General features: G+C 37.3%; 1 long non-coding RNA gene across 3 annotated transcripts in view; it reads left to right on the plus strand.

The window, feature by feature from the left end:
• The first annotated feature begins 3,256 nt into the window (after positions 1–3,256).
• LOC108447357 overlaps positions 3,257–13,930 on the plus strand; it is a 174,469-nt gene continuing 163,795 nt past the window's right edge. Inside the window, exons 1-2 of one of the 3 annotated variants that reach the window (XR_001862890.1) lie at positions 3,257–3,543; positions 3,870–3,907. This is a non-coding gene — a long non-coding RNA (uncharacterized LOC108447357). The remainder of the gene's footprint in view (positions 3,544–3,869; positions 3,908–13,930) is intronic. The other 2 variants (XR_001862891.1, XR_001862892.1) reach the window with 2 other exon arrangements.

A 13,930-nucleotide genomic window follows, 5' to 3' on the forward strand; every position in this document is an offset into this window, starting at 1 on the left:
AACCTTTACAATATGTAATCCATACCAAGTCCCAGAGGTTTTCCCTGAGATTCCTTTGGCCTATTCTGGTAATGACTGTGGCAATAAAGGAAAAGAGGCAAAAGGCTTTCTGAAGGGCTTTCCCACCTCCCCAACCCCACTGTTTGTTTATTTATCTGTATGCACTTTATGCATGCCATCAGTAAGGGAGTTGAGCTTTCTTATTCTTGTGGAGCAGAGCTCACATTCCACCAGTGATGTCTCAAAGTCAGCTCTGCCTGTTGGTACATGGAGTCAGGATGAATGCCAGTGTCTGTGGGGTTCACTAACTATCTGAAATATCTTCAGGTAGCTCTGTCTGTCTCTGATTTCACCAAGAAAGAAGGCCAGTTCAACAAAAATATTGACTTTGTATCTCCCAAAGGCTTTCTAGTATTAGTTTGCTCTAAGTAGCTCATGATTTAGAGTACAAAGGCATTTCCAGAATGCATGTTTAACAAAATGACATAGCAGATAATTGAAATTTATTTGCAATTTTCAAACTACAATAAACACAATTCTCCTTTTCTTTCATTAATAATCGCACGGCTAATGCATAACAATCCCTCTGCAGCTTTTACAAGCAAACTTGAGCTGCTGTGTTGTAATAGCTGGAAAAGTTAATGTAGCTTGAACAAGGTTCCTAATTGTCCCTGTCTCTGTCATATTTGTCTACTTGAATGGTCCTAAATACCACAGCGATTAATTACTACAGAGCAGGTATTACAAGATGTTATCATCCTTCCCCAACTGTCTGGGTGAATGGAGAGAGGCAGTAGATTGTTGCAGTGTTTCATCTTTGCACTTCCTGTAAGGCACTTTAACCAGAAGATTTAATGTGTCAAAGTTAACTGCGTTCTCGCACAGATATTCACATTCTAATTAAAGATTAAGAACGTAGTACATTACACTGTGATTTGTCATACATGGCTTGTTAAATAGGAAACCTACCGGGATTCCCTAACATTTTATAAACATTATTCAGGGCTTTTAATGTGGGCAAAGGAAAAGATTATTCAGCTGCTCTGCAGAGTAGGAGGCAGGTCATTTTTCCCTCACCCCCCCATCTTGCCCAAGCTTCCCCTTTTTCAAATAAATAAATAAGAAAACTCAGGTGGTTTTCAAACTGGAATTCTGTTGAGATCTCTTTAAACTATTTATCTTCCCAGTGTGCCTGTGTGCACGTGGAGATATATATATATATATACACATATATATATATAAATATATATACACAGAGAGAGACAGAGAGAGAGAGAGAGATAATATATATGTCTTAATTATTTTTTGGCATTTTTCAACTTTTGCTGTCAGCTATGTAAACTGAGGTAGGAAGTCTTTGTTTGAATTACAGTGGCAAAGGAAGGAAGAAAGATGAAAGAGTTTTCAATATGCAGAATGTGCTTTCAGATTATTCTAGCAATGCTGAGCAGCGTACCACTTCCAGTATTAGTAGCAGAGGACTGGTTCACATTCTTTGATTGCCTGAGGAATAAATTAATGAGGTTACTAGAGACATTGAACATTTGCATATTCACGGATGCTTATTAGGTATAAAGTGAATGCCAGGTGCATTGAATTTTGGGAATACTAGCTATGTATTTGGTCTTCTATTTTTAAAGCAATCACATCTTTCTTTTTCCCTAAAGTGGGAAGTTCTGTGAGAGGAAAAAAAAACAGCACTTATAAAAATAATAACACTCAAAAAAAAAATCAAATTAATTCAATACAGATGAAGCTTCGCTATAAGATATGCATCAGAATAAATAAGATACAGCATGAGGCTAGGGACTATCTGAATATCTTGTTTGGAACAACAGTTAGGTTGATTACAAATATAAAAACAGTTGTTCCAAGACATAAGGAGAACAAATGTTATATTTTTCACTGTGCTCCTTATGGATTTCTAGCTTTAAATAGTAATATGAGAACTCATTATGAAGTTACCTTCCATGATGTCCAATGCTTAATTTTTAAAACACCAATATCTTTGCACATTTTGCTCCAGCAAGTCTCAAACTCAGGCTGCAAAGCACAGGAGACAGAATTACAAAATTTGCTTGACTGTTTCTCCAAGGAGTATCTGCACATGGTTGCATTGTTGTTAGTGACTTCCGTCATTGCAGTGTGAAAGCACATTGTGTGAATGATTTGCACTGTATCTCATTATTGCTGCAAGTTTTTATCTGTATGGTTTATTTGGGATCTTGCATTTTTGCATTCTGAAAGATTTTATGATATTTGGTTTTTTGGTTTTTTTTCCATCCCATTCTTTAACTGTCCATAAGCTAGATAGAGCACAACATTAGCACTGCATGTTCCAGCAGAGAAATATCTGTCAATTGAAAACATGTATTGTTTGCGCTGCCTTTTGCTTGTCTTTTGCAGTGTAAGCACCAGGCGTGGACATGTGCACAGACTACAGGCTTACATGCCCTGCACACAGATAAATACAAACACATGTTCCCACACAGATGTGCACTTAAAAAATTATTGGTATCACCTACTTCCAAGTAGCTGGTGTAGCAAAATCAAGCAGTGATAAGTGTTTTCTATGGATAATAATGTGTATCTACAAACAGGCTCCCTTCTGCCCCCTTGTTTCACAGAATACTGTGCTCAACTTCCCTTTCCTGGATGTTGCACTGTGCTGATCACTGTCCTGCCTCTGCAAATCCTATTTGAAAATCTCATTTGCAGCATAACTGACAACAAAGGCATTACACGGTGTATGCCCTGCATTTTCTGCAGACTATTCCTTGCCTTTGTAAGTTATTTCTAACTTCTAATGAAAATACTGTGTGATCAGTTGGTGATCTTTTTTATTTATTAACAGTCTGAAAAATTAAGTGTGTCTAATCAAAGAATGGGTCCTTTCTTAAAAGTGCAAGGTGGAATGTATTAGATCAGTGGTACGAAAAGCAGATGTTCTTTACTGCAGTAGGCCTTTCTTTAGGTACTCTAGGAAACAGGGACATAAAAATTAAATTGAAGAGGATTTTGAGGTGCAATCACTCCTAGCCACTGCAAGGCACAGAAATCCTCCTGAGATATACATTTTCTCTGCATTTGTTCCCAAACTGTAATTTTGTTTCATGATTAAAACAAAAAAAAAAAAAAGAAAAATTATTTGATATTTCAGTCTCTCAGGGCAGCTTCTGAATAATTACATGCAAAGTGATCTATTATGTATTTACTGAAAATAGTATTGCAAAGCACAAATGTGCATTTTTTTTCAGGAAGGTCATTTCTTAAAACATCCTTTGTAGCTGCTTCACTAACGTCCAGGGGTTTTTACCATCCACACGGCACAGATTTTTTTGATTATGTAGATTTTTTTTTCCTCCTCTATTGCAGTTTCATATGCAAAGCATGCATCAGCCACATCCATGCTATCTCCTAAAGCAGTCATTCTGAAACCCAATCTGGGGACAGTGCAGACTAAATAAAATTTCATTTTGATTTGGCCTCCCGCTGAGAATGGGACTGCTTTGTTTCAGCCGACAGAACCAGCAAGCCAGAAAGGTATGTCCTGTTTTGCATGGCTGATGGTGTGACTTGAGGATCACAATCAGGCCGTTCATGCTCTCAGGGCTCGGCATCTCATCCACATCCTGTACCGTCTTTCTCTTTTCCTTGCCATTTGCTTTCCTTCTGTGCCGCCTGCCGTCTACCTGCAGGGCAAAGCTATGGCAGACCCTCACACTATTGTTTACTTTGGCATATGTTTAATAGCTGCATGGCTGTTTCAGGGTAGGGTTTGTCTATTCCCCCCCTCCCCTCCCGCCCCCTTCTCCCTTCGCCTTTGTTTTTTCCCTTCCCTATCCACATTCACTTTCCTTATTTTCTAGGTGTTGAATACACAAATACTGACTTAACGGAAAATTATGTAAGTAACGCTTGCAATGCTTCAGAGATTTTACTAGGAGATCTGTAATGCAGAATTTTATTGTGAATCTGAGGAAACATTTAACAGCTTTGAAGGACTTCAGTTTTCATAGCCCTTTAGATATGTTTAGGCAGAAAAGCAGTCACACATTACAGTTAGCAGAAAAAAAAAAATAAAAACACTCTTAAGAAGGGGTCTGGCTGCTTTGCCATCTTCACATGTCGTACAGTTACAGCTGCAGTGTTTGGCATGGGAATATCAGTAAATATTTCTTTCTCTAAATACTGGTATTTATCTTAAAGCCAGTTTGCATTACAGGAGAGAATGTACAGCACTTTCCTTGCTGCTGCTGCCACATCTTACAGAGGAGGAGTTGGCATTGGAGAATGACCTCTGTTTTAGCCTCTGGAGCATCTTTTGGACAGGGCAGCAGGACCTCTGAAAGACTCCTTATGATGCAAACTTACTCCTGAAAAGTGTAATTCTCTGACAAAGCTGTGCTATCCCCTGTCTGTGATTATTTTAGGGATGGAAAAAGTTTTTCATGTGAAATAAAATTAGCATAAAATTTACCTCAAACAAAGGGCAAATTTTAGTTTTGCTTACAGTTTATTTTAATATGGAAAATGTCCTGTTTTCTCATTAAGGTAGATTACAATTATAACTCCAAAGAAAAATTCAATCCTTAACAGAAAAAAAAGAAAAAGAAAAAAAAATTAGCATGCTTTATAGAGAACTGACATCATATGCAAATTTATATCTTCATGATGATTTACAAGCACAAAATTATGATTTTTGTGTGCAACATGCCTTTGTGGTAGGTGATATTAGTAACAGCAGGTTATTCAGCAAGGTCTTATGGAAGGTAGATGGTCAATTATAACACCCTCTGCTCAGTTTAGCAAGTTTTGTTCCCAGTTTTGTTTTATACATTACTTCAAGTCCACACCTCATCAGTCTCTGAACATCCAAGATGGCCAGAGATGCAGGCCTTTGACAAAACCACACAGATTCTTGCATGGCAGAGTTTTGTGTCTTGAAAATTCACTTCCCTCTTAGCTTTTTTAATTAAAGAATAAAAAATAAAAAAAGATGTGGGTTGGGGAATGAAGGCAGATCCAACCAAAGTTTGGAGGAAAAGAGGTAAAAATAAGATGATTCATTGGCCTCCATGTAAGGGAGGGTAAGCCAAATTTGAGTTTCAGCTACATACATTCACCTTGATAAACTGCTACAGGATTTCCTGCACCTGGCAGGATCCAGCCCGGCATGTTCTGTTATTCAGAGGTATTTACAAAGTCAAATGGAGTTTAAGAACAACTTCAAGAAGCTATCTGTAGTGATGTCATATTTTCTTAAAAGAATTTGAGGCTGTAAAGATACTATAAAGTAGCTAAATTTATAAGAAACAAGAGCTACAGATTCTTAAAAGGATACAGTGGGGAAAATGATCTGTTCCATAGGTTTTCACTCAGTATCTCTAATCCTCCTGCTTCACCCCTCAGGTATGATTGGGAAGTTTTCCAAGTTACCAACTCTGCATTTTAATCAGAGTTTACAAAAAATTAGCTCCAACTTTACATTTACCATAATTTCATTTCAACAAATGCATACAAGTTTTAAGAGAAATTAAACTCAGTATTTCATGAAAGAATATCCCAGTTTGTTTATGTCAGAACTCACAGTCCTGGCAAGATTTTTGTTGCACAAAGAGTATTTTACATTATGTAGATAGCTCAACTGAAAATAAAAAAATATTAAATAAATGGTTACACATGTATCAGTTGGAAATATATGACATTTTTATGCAAAATACTCAAGGAAATTAACGGAAGTATTGTGTCTTTATTTGTGGCAATGAACTACTTTTAAAGGAGTGGTATTCATTATGGCAAAGTAAAATAATCTTAACTCCAGAATGTGCTTACTGTTCTGGATAGCTTTCTTATTAATTATCTAACCATTGTATTTAACCAGGAATTAACACAAACTTTATTCTGGTGCTCTTAGGAAATCAGAGTTCCTTTTTTAGGGTGGCTTATTAGAGCAATATCTTGCAGCCATATTCTGGATAAGGAAAAGAGGTGAGTGGGTTTTGGAAGTTGGTTTTGCATTTATCACTTCCACAGAAAGAAAACTGTAAAAATATCAGCCCAAAGTCCAGAAACAAAGACTTCATCCTTTGATAGACATATAAGATTGCCGTCAGTGGACTTCTTAGAGTTATTCCTTATTTATATTTGTGGCTTGGGAAAGGAATCAGATCCAAAATCCCAAATCAGATACCACCAGCACACTATAATTGAAAAAAAAAAACCAAAACAACAAACCAAACCAAAAAACCAAGATACTTGGGAATGTAACAGATTTACATATGTGTATAATATTTTAATGCAAAGGACTTAGTAATTCTCAGTTATTTCATTTTTCTCTCACTTTTTTTGCTTTACCTGAATGAGGTGACATGACTGAGATAAGTCATATGCATGCCCAGAATCCTTTGAAGAAAAGAGGATAATCTCAAACAGAGAATATATAGCAAATCAGAAATTTGATGTACACACTCAGGAGACAAGTGCTTACTTGTTCTAATATATATACATGTATGTAAATTGGCTCCATGATGCTAGTAGATATATATATATATATATATGTATGTATGTGTAAATGTCTGTGTACAAATCCAGGGAATGAGAGAGATAGGGATGGAGGACACTGCCATCAAAGTTCCTGGGCCCTACCAATGTCACAAGGACAAGTATTGTTACTGTGACATATAGAAGACAAAAACCTGCATGACTTGTGCATTTGCTGATCTCCAGCCTATCTGAATTCCTCAGCAACTTTACAGCTGATTGTCTTAGGAAATTCTCCTGGAACAAAGTCATGGTTGTCTGATGTTAGTATCTGCTTAAAAACTTGCTGAGGTAAATAGGATACCATACATGAAAATTTGACTGCAAGATCAGGGCCTAAAGTTTTGGTAGTAGCCCTTTAGGCAAGCCAAGACAGACTAACAAACAAATTTTGGGAAAAAGGTGGAAGAATTCTGTCATAACACTGAACTTGGAACCTATCAGCAGAATTAATAGACAACTCATTCAACTCAAACTCCTCATACTGATGTTCTTGCTTTATACACCTGATTTGACCAACACCAATAAAAAAGGTCAAAAAACTGGTAGAAGATACTATAAAATTGCATATCAAAGGGCAATTGACTAGCAGCAGATACTATAAAATTATATATCAAAGGAAAGCAGTAATATCCTGTCAGCAAGTAAGAGCATAGGAACCCATTGTGTTCACAGTCCTACAGGGTTAAGGAGCAGAATTGCTTTACTTTGGGATATTTTTACCCAATCTCCTTAGATATAATAAAAGCAAAACTCAAAGTTAGATTTTTTGTTTAAAAAAGACAAAAGTTAATCTTAGGCTTACTGATCAAGTTCACTGAAGTAACAGAATTTTAAAAAAATTAATGCCATCCCTTAACCCTTCATTTGATAATGTGTCAGGCTTACAGAAAGTTCCCCATCTTGTTCACAAAAAGCAAAGCAGGTGTTTTCTTAGCTATAAGGATGTATTCTCTACTATAAGAAGGTATTCTTCCTATAATTACTGTTTTAAATAAAATTTTAATAAAACAATCTAAGTAGCTGATCAAATGTCTGAGTGTAAACTGAAAATGAGCTTTGGACCAAAGCTAAAAAAGCAGAGACAACAAGCAGGCATTAACTTTGTTTAGGAGTAGAGGCAGAACGAAAGAGCTTAGCCCAGCAGCTACTGAGAAATCTAATATTTCCTGAGCGGGAAAAGAAGGAAGTTTGGAAACTGTAGGAAAAAATTGACCAGAAAATTGTGTTATTTGTAACCTATACACACCAGTGGGATTTCTACCAGTGGGATGACCTTCTCAGAAAAAAGCTACACCAGGGAAACTGCTTCTAAGAAGTACAGTTTCACAGATATTCAAAGAACAGAAGTCCTGGAAATGCACATCTTGAAAGATTTTCTAAACAAAAAGGCATAATGGCCTCCCATGTAACAGGGAATATAAGTGTGTCAAAATGTTATTGATTATATTAAAAATAAAATAGAAAGTGTCTATTAGTCAACCACTTATCAGCCTTTTCTTATTAAAGGTTGAAAGAATACTTTTGTCTCCAAAATAAGGGTTAGATGGAAGAAATTACCAGTGAATGTCTAATGGATATTATATAGACCAGAAATGGATTACAGATTAATAAAAGCGTCCTCTCCTTCATTAAGTGTTCTTTACCCTATGGGGGTGGAGAAGGTGAGGTTATAGCAGCATTATGTCTTCACAATAAAAATACATTTAATCTCCTAGTGTCTACTGCAATTGGTAATTCATTGCATACAATTTTCTTTATTTTTGAAACCCTTTCCATCTACCAGCTGTCTGAAAAAAGCAAGCATGAAACATTCTGAAAATAAACTTTTGAAATTATTTGCATTCAATGGGAAAATTCCACTACCAAAATAGTATTCATTAAATTTTTCTAGTGATGGACAAATCTCGGAAGATTCAGATGATTGTTTCAAACAAGTATAACAATATTGATGTTTGTCTACAATGTTTCAAAAAACTGTCTCTGTCCTCATTTTATCCAGGAGCCTCCAAATAATCAGAATTTTAGTTGTTCATTAATGATGTCTAGTTTTACTTCTGTCCCCTCCTGAGGTTCCTTTACTTTACCAAGCAGAGCAATATTTCCTCATGGGTGACAAACTAAATTTCAGAGTAAATTAATTCCTTCTCCAATCCATGTTTCTTTCAGAAGTAACCCAAAAAACCTTGATGCAGAGAGCAGCTACATGAGGCACTAAGAAACATTTCCTTCCATAGGTTTTTTTGGTTAGTTGGTTGGTTGGCAGCTTTTTCCTTCTCTCTCTCCTGAATAAAAATTTGCCTAGGTATGTGTAGTGTTCTTACTTCTGTGTAGTTAACAAGAGAGGTAATGTCACAGGAATATTTCCAGTATTCTTACAATCTCTTCTTATTTTCAAATGGGAAATCCAAAGTAAACCAATCACCACAACAAAACCCAAAACAAAATGTAAAATTATAACCCAACAACTCCTCCAAAGGATATAGCTAAATAAGATCTACCACTATCTCAACTCTTTTGGCCATACTGTAAATGATAAATCGATTTTCATCTAATAGAACTGAAAACTTGGAGTTACTTTTTAGTGGGTTTGGCGGTAGAGAAGGGATCTGATTTTTTGTGATTCTTCTCTCTCTCTCTTGCTCTCTCGCTTTTTTTTTTTTTTTTATTAAGACGTTCAGTTAAGGTCCAAATTTGCACTTTAGGGAGGTAAGACAAAAAGACTAAAACCTGTTTTAGTAGGATCAGCTAAAATGGCAAAATAGATCTGGCTGTTAGCAGGTTAACAATGATAACTCACCTTAAGGTCCCTAAAAATAGAAGTGAAAGGAGCACATCAGTAGTGAAGAGCAAGGGGGCCAGAACAAAATTCTGAAGATCCCCATAATTAACTGGCAGAGGGTCAGATGAACACTTATTAAAATGCAACAAAGCACAATGGGGTGTCTCAAAGATGGAGTTTCAATCTCAGCTGTGAATTTCTTGATTTTCTCGGTTCTAGCCAGGCCTGCCATGTTATTTTAATAAGTACTTTTCTCTACATAATACATTTGAGAATTTGGGGAGAATATTTATATTAAAGGGCTAAGAGGGCAGTTTATAGACAATTCAGAGGACAGGCCTCCTTAGAAAGTATAGGAAGAATGATATTTTGGTGATATATTAAGATGTATCTGTGTCTGATATTGGAATGTTGTGAGATCAATGTATCAATTTACCTTCCTGTTTTAAAGGCAATAGTAATTCTTCAGTAAGAAATAGTGTTTCCCAGTGCAATATCCCTACCTTACCATAATGCTGCTAAATACTATACATTGTCAACTCCTCTTTTTACAGCATAAATACAATATTCTACAGCTGCCTCTGTCAAATAATTTCCATGAAGAAAAATATATGTCCAGGCAGTAAATGTAGATCAACTATCTAGAAAAAAAGGATTTTAAGGTTTTCTTGGCCATAAATATTGCTTTTCAGCACAAAACACATCTGTGTTTTAAACCCTAAAGTCCATCTAATATCACCCGACTTTACAACTATTTTAATTTGGCTGATCTATTTTGGGTTTGGGTTAAAAAGTGTTTCTGTAATTAATTGCTTAAAAATAACTGAAGGCAGAGAGAGTTGTGGGAACCTCTGACACATAGGAGATCTGCAGGGGACAGGACAAAGGTAGGGCAGGAGGAAGATGAATACTTCCTCACTTTCAATAGCAGAGGGAAAATTGCACTTCATTTCCTAACACTCAGACATGTTGTACGCTATATGTTTAATATACTGGCTATTGAAAGTTTTTGGAATGGAATATAGCCCAGGGTACATTCCTACATCATGATTTACAGGTGTTTTCTCATATCATAATATGTTGGCAAAACCAGAGAATATGAGTAGCTGATCTGGCTGAAGTCTTCAAATATACTGTTTCATTGCAGTGTAAGTTCATCACTGTATTTAAGACCAGCAGGCTTTTCTTTTTCCCAGTAGTATTTTGAAGTGCAGCACTGTTTAGCTGTTCATATGTGGGAGGGGTTTTTTGGTTTCTTTTTCTTTTTTTCTTTAGTAAGATTATGGCATCTTGGATTTTGTAATTCCTTCATAAATTATTTTAAGTTTTCTTTACATATGTGCATACCCACACACACATATTTACCACTTGGAGGACAACTTGGATAAAGCAGAAGTGTAATATCACACCTCCGCTCTCCCGAATGAAGGACTGGCCGTCAGCGGATACCCAAAGTGCTATTTACTCCCTGGAACACAAAGAACAAAATGCTCTCTAGGCAACTGCCAATAATCTGGCCTCAGATCCTCATTGCAGGGTGACTCTGGCTCTCTTGCAGTCACGACTCAAGCAGCAGTATTGTGGTACACTGACAAACAGGATCCTAATCTTCCAAAATCCTTCCCTCTCTACCTGTTATGTTGAAAGGCATTCAAGTAAACCCTGCCCCCAAATGTGTAACCACAGCCCATGACGAATGCGGTGTGGGGTTTCTAGTGGGAAAAGCAGGGGCTGTAGGTTGTTTAAAATGGACTGGGTTTTGCTTCAGTGAAGGAGGAAGTGAACTAGAATAGGAGGAAATGAGAGAAACAGTCATGAGAAGGGTCCCAAAACAAAGCAGAGACAAAAATCCTTGGTAGATAGAATTGATTATGTGCCTTAAAATAAAAGAAAGCTAGTGAAGGGAAACTTTTTGCTCCGGCATCTCATATGATTAAGGGGACAGAATTTTGTGCAATCTTTCTACCAGGTGTGCATCAAAGGTAGTATTGCATTCATTTCAGCCACTCCTCAAAGGCTGCCAGTCTAAGGGAACATGAGTATTTGAGGATCCAGAGATTCACAAATAACTGTCTGAAATTCACCCCTTCTCTGTATCACTTGCGCATTTTCTGACCAAAAGAGAGATCTTCTCCTCACGTTTCTCCTTCTCTCTGTGAATCCTTCTCATCTTTGCTTGAGGTTATCTAAGAAGGGTGCAATTAAAGAAACAAGATGAAAGAGAGAAGTCCTTGTGTGGTTCTGCTAAGAAGAACCCCAAGAACCACAGGTGTGGTTACAGCATTGGGTCTCAAGAAACCAACATTCTTTACTTCATGTGGATGGAGTGGATGTCATGTCAGTTTGCTCTCAGAGTTTCCAAAAGCACGTCAGAACGCTAGATGCTCCTAACATGGCATGGTTCCTGAATTTAGTATTGTAATAAATGCACCTTCTTGAGTCAAGATTCTGGGAAGTCTGTCAATTTTCTTTGCAACCCTAGAACAGGACAATCTGACTTGATTCCCTTGAGTAGAGATGCAGATTTCCTCCAATATCTTCACAGTTTCCCCTGACTCTCTGGTTGTATTCTACCTTCAGGTGAGACAACAGAACATCCTTTACACTACTTTCATCAAGAAGCTCATTCTCTCCTAAGCCTCTGCTGGTCCTCACCAGTATCTCAGTTCTAGATATGTTTATACATGTTGATTTTCAGTGATCTGAAGCTGATTTTTTTGCCTAGGTTTTCTCTCCACAGTGCCCAAAGCTGCCTTTGATAGTCACTTTCTGTGAAAAGCCGTTATGCATTTAAAAAATTTGAATCCATAGCTCTGCAAAAAGACTGATATGATATGTTTTCCTGTTCTGAGCAAAACTCATGGACACTAATAATTTTTTCATTATTTCCAGGCATTCACAATCCATAAAGATAGAGCAATGAGCTACCACCCAGAAATCCTGGATAAACAACCACTCCCTATGCACAGGCTACCTGTATAATACATGTTGTAGTGACCCAGCGATCCTAGGCCAGCTTGTTACATCATACATGGACCACATACCCTCACAGCCATACTTCTGTGAGGTAGCCTGACTTCTTTGATATCCCAGGCAAATCACAATTTTCCTGGGAGGAATAGGTAAATCTTAGTTGAAACTGTTCCTCTATCCCAGGGTTATTCATAGAAAGAGAGAAATTAAAACACATTCCATGTGGCAGGTGCAGGGCATTAAAGCTAAGTAGGAGTCTTGACTGAGTACAAGTCTTCCATAAGGCATGCTTTCCCTGCAGAGTTCCTTTCTCTTGGCTGTTTTCCAGCCACATAATCTCTGCTTCAGTCTGCAGAAGAATTCAAAGCACTGTTTGTCTTTCAAGCCAGAGAGAAGACCTCAGCACAGACTCTCAGCAACTGGTCTGTCATAGCACAACAGAACCCTTCCTCTGAGATTTCAGATCCCTTCCTGTCCTCCTGGAGCACAAACTCACCAGCATCCCATCTAATCAGTCTGCAGTGAGCTACTTCCCAGCAGATGCTTGTAAGTAGAAGAACAATCCTGGGAAAGTCATCCTGCAGGCTTGGCTACTTCACAGAAGGAAATTTCCAGGGAGAATTAATTTCCTGGTCCTCTTCCTGTCAGTAAAACCCCACACTGAAATGAGGATGAATATTTTTGGAAGGTCCATTAACCTTGCTTTTCATTAGTGGCTTCCACACATTAAGTGGCTGGTCTCTGTAGCTCTCACGCAAACAAACCATTTCTCACTATCTGTACATATGATACAGCACAACTTAGAAACCCAGGAAACAGGACTCTCTTTATCAGTTAGTCCATGTAAATAGCAGGACCTTGAATGTGCCTGAAAGATATCTGCATGACTTAATCTTGAAATCTCCCAGCGGTGGAGATCCCACCGTCTCCTCAGGTGAGGTGAGTGTTCTTCCCCAGTGCTTAACCTTCCTTACAATTACAATTTTTTTTCTTAATGTTTAACCCAAATCCCTCTTGCTATGACTCAAAGCTATTATTTCTTGTCCTATCCACATTGGGCTTGTAATACAGATTATTCACTTTCTCTTACATATCTCTCAGCTGCTATCATTTCTCTCTCATTCGTCTTTACTTTTAGATAGAATAACTACAATACCCTCACTCTTCATTCAGAGATCTTGCTTTCTGGTCGTTCTCATTCTCTTCTGAAGTCCACTCTCCAAATAGTTCAGATCTGTTTTTAAGGACAGTAGTCAAAAGTAGACACAGTACATCACTGGAAGTGTCACTGGTTGCAAGCAGAACTCATATCATGGTTATGTTCTTTCTTCCTTGAGAAAAGGGTCTTTTATTTGGTTTAATCCACAGTGCATCTGCTCTTCTGGCTGTAAAGGGCTGCTACCTAATAGCAATTGGGTTTTTAACATACTGTTTAGGTAGTTAAGGAATGTCCTTTTAACATTTTTAGCATTTTAAATGCTCTCCAAACAGTTCTTGAAGGATTTTGTAATAATTAACATTTGCAATACAACCGTAAGGAAGAGAAATATTATTGTTGCCATTTTTCCAGCGAAGAGGTTGCAAGTTTGCAAACTGTGCTCTGCAAAAGTATATTTTTTCTTGTGCCTTGTG

The sequence above is a fragment of the Corvus brachyrhynchos genome, unplaced genomic scaffold, assembly GCF_000691975.1.
Source record: "Corvus brachyrhynchos isolate BGI_N302 unplaced genomic scaffold, ASM69197v1 scaffold83, whole genome shotgun sequence".
NCBI classification, from domain to species: domain Eukaryota; kingdom Metazoa; phylum Chordata; class Aves; order Passeriformes; family Corvidae; genus Corvus; species Corvus brachyrhynchos.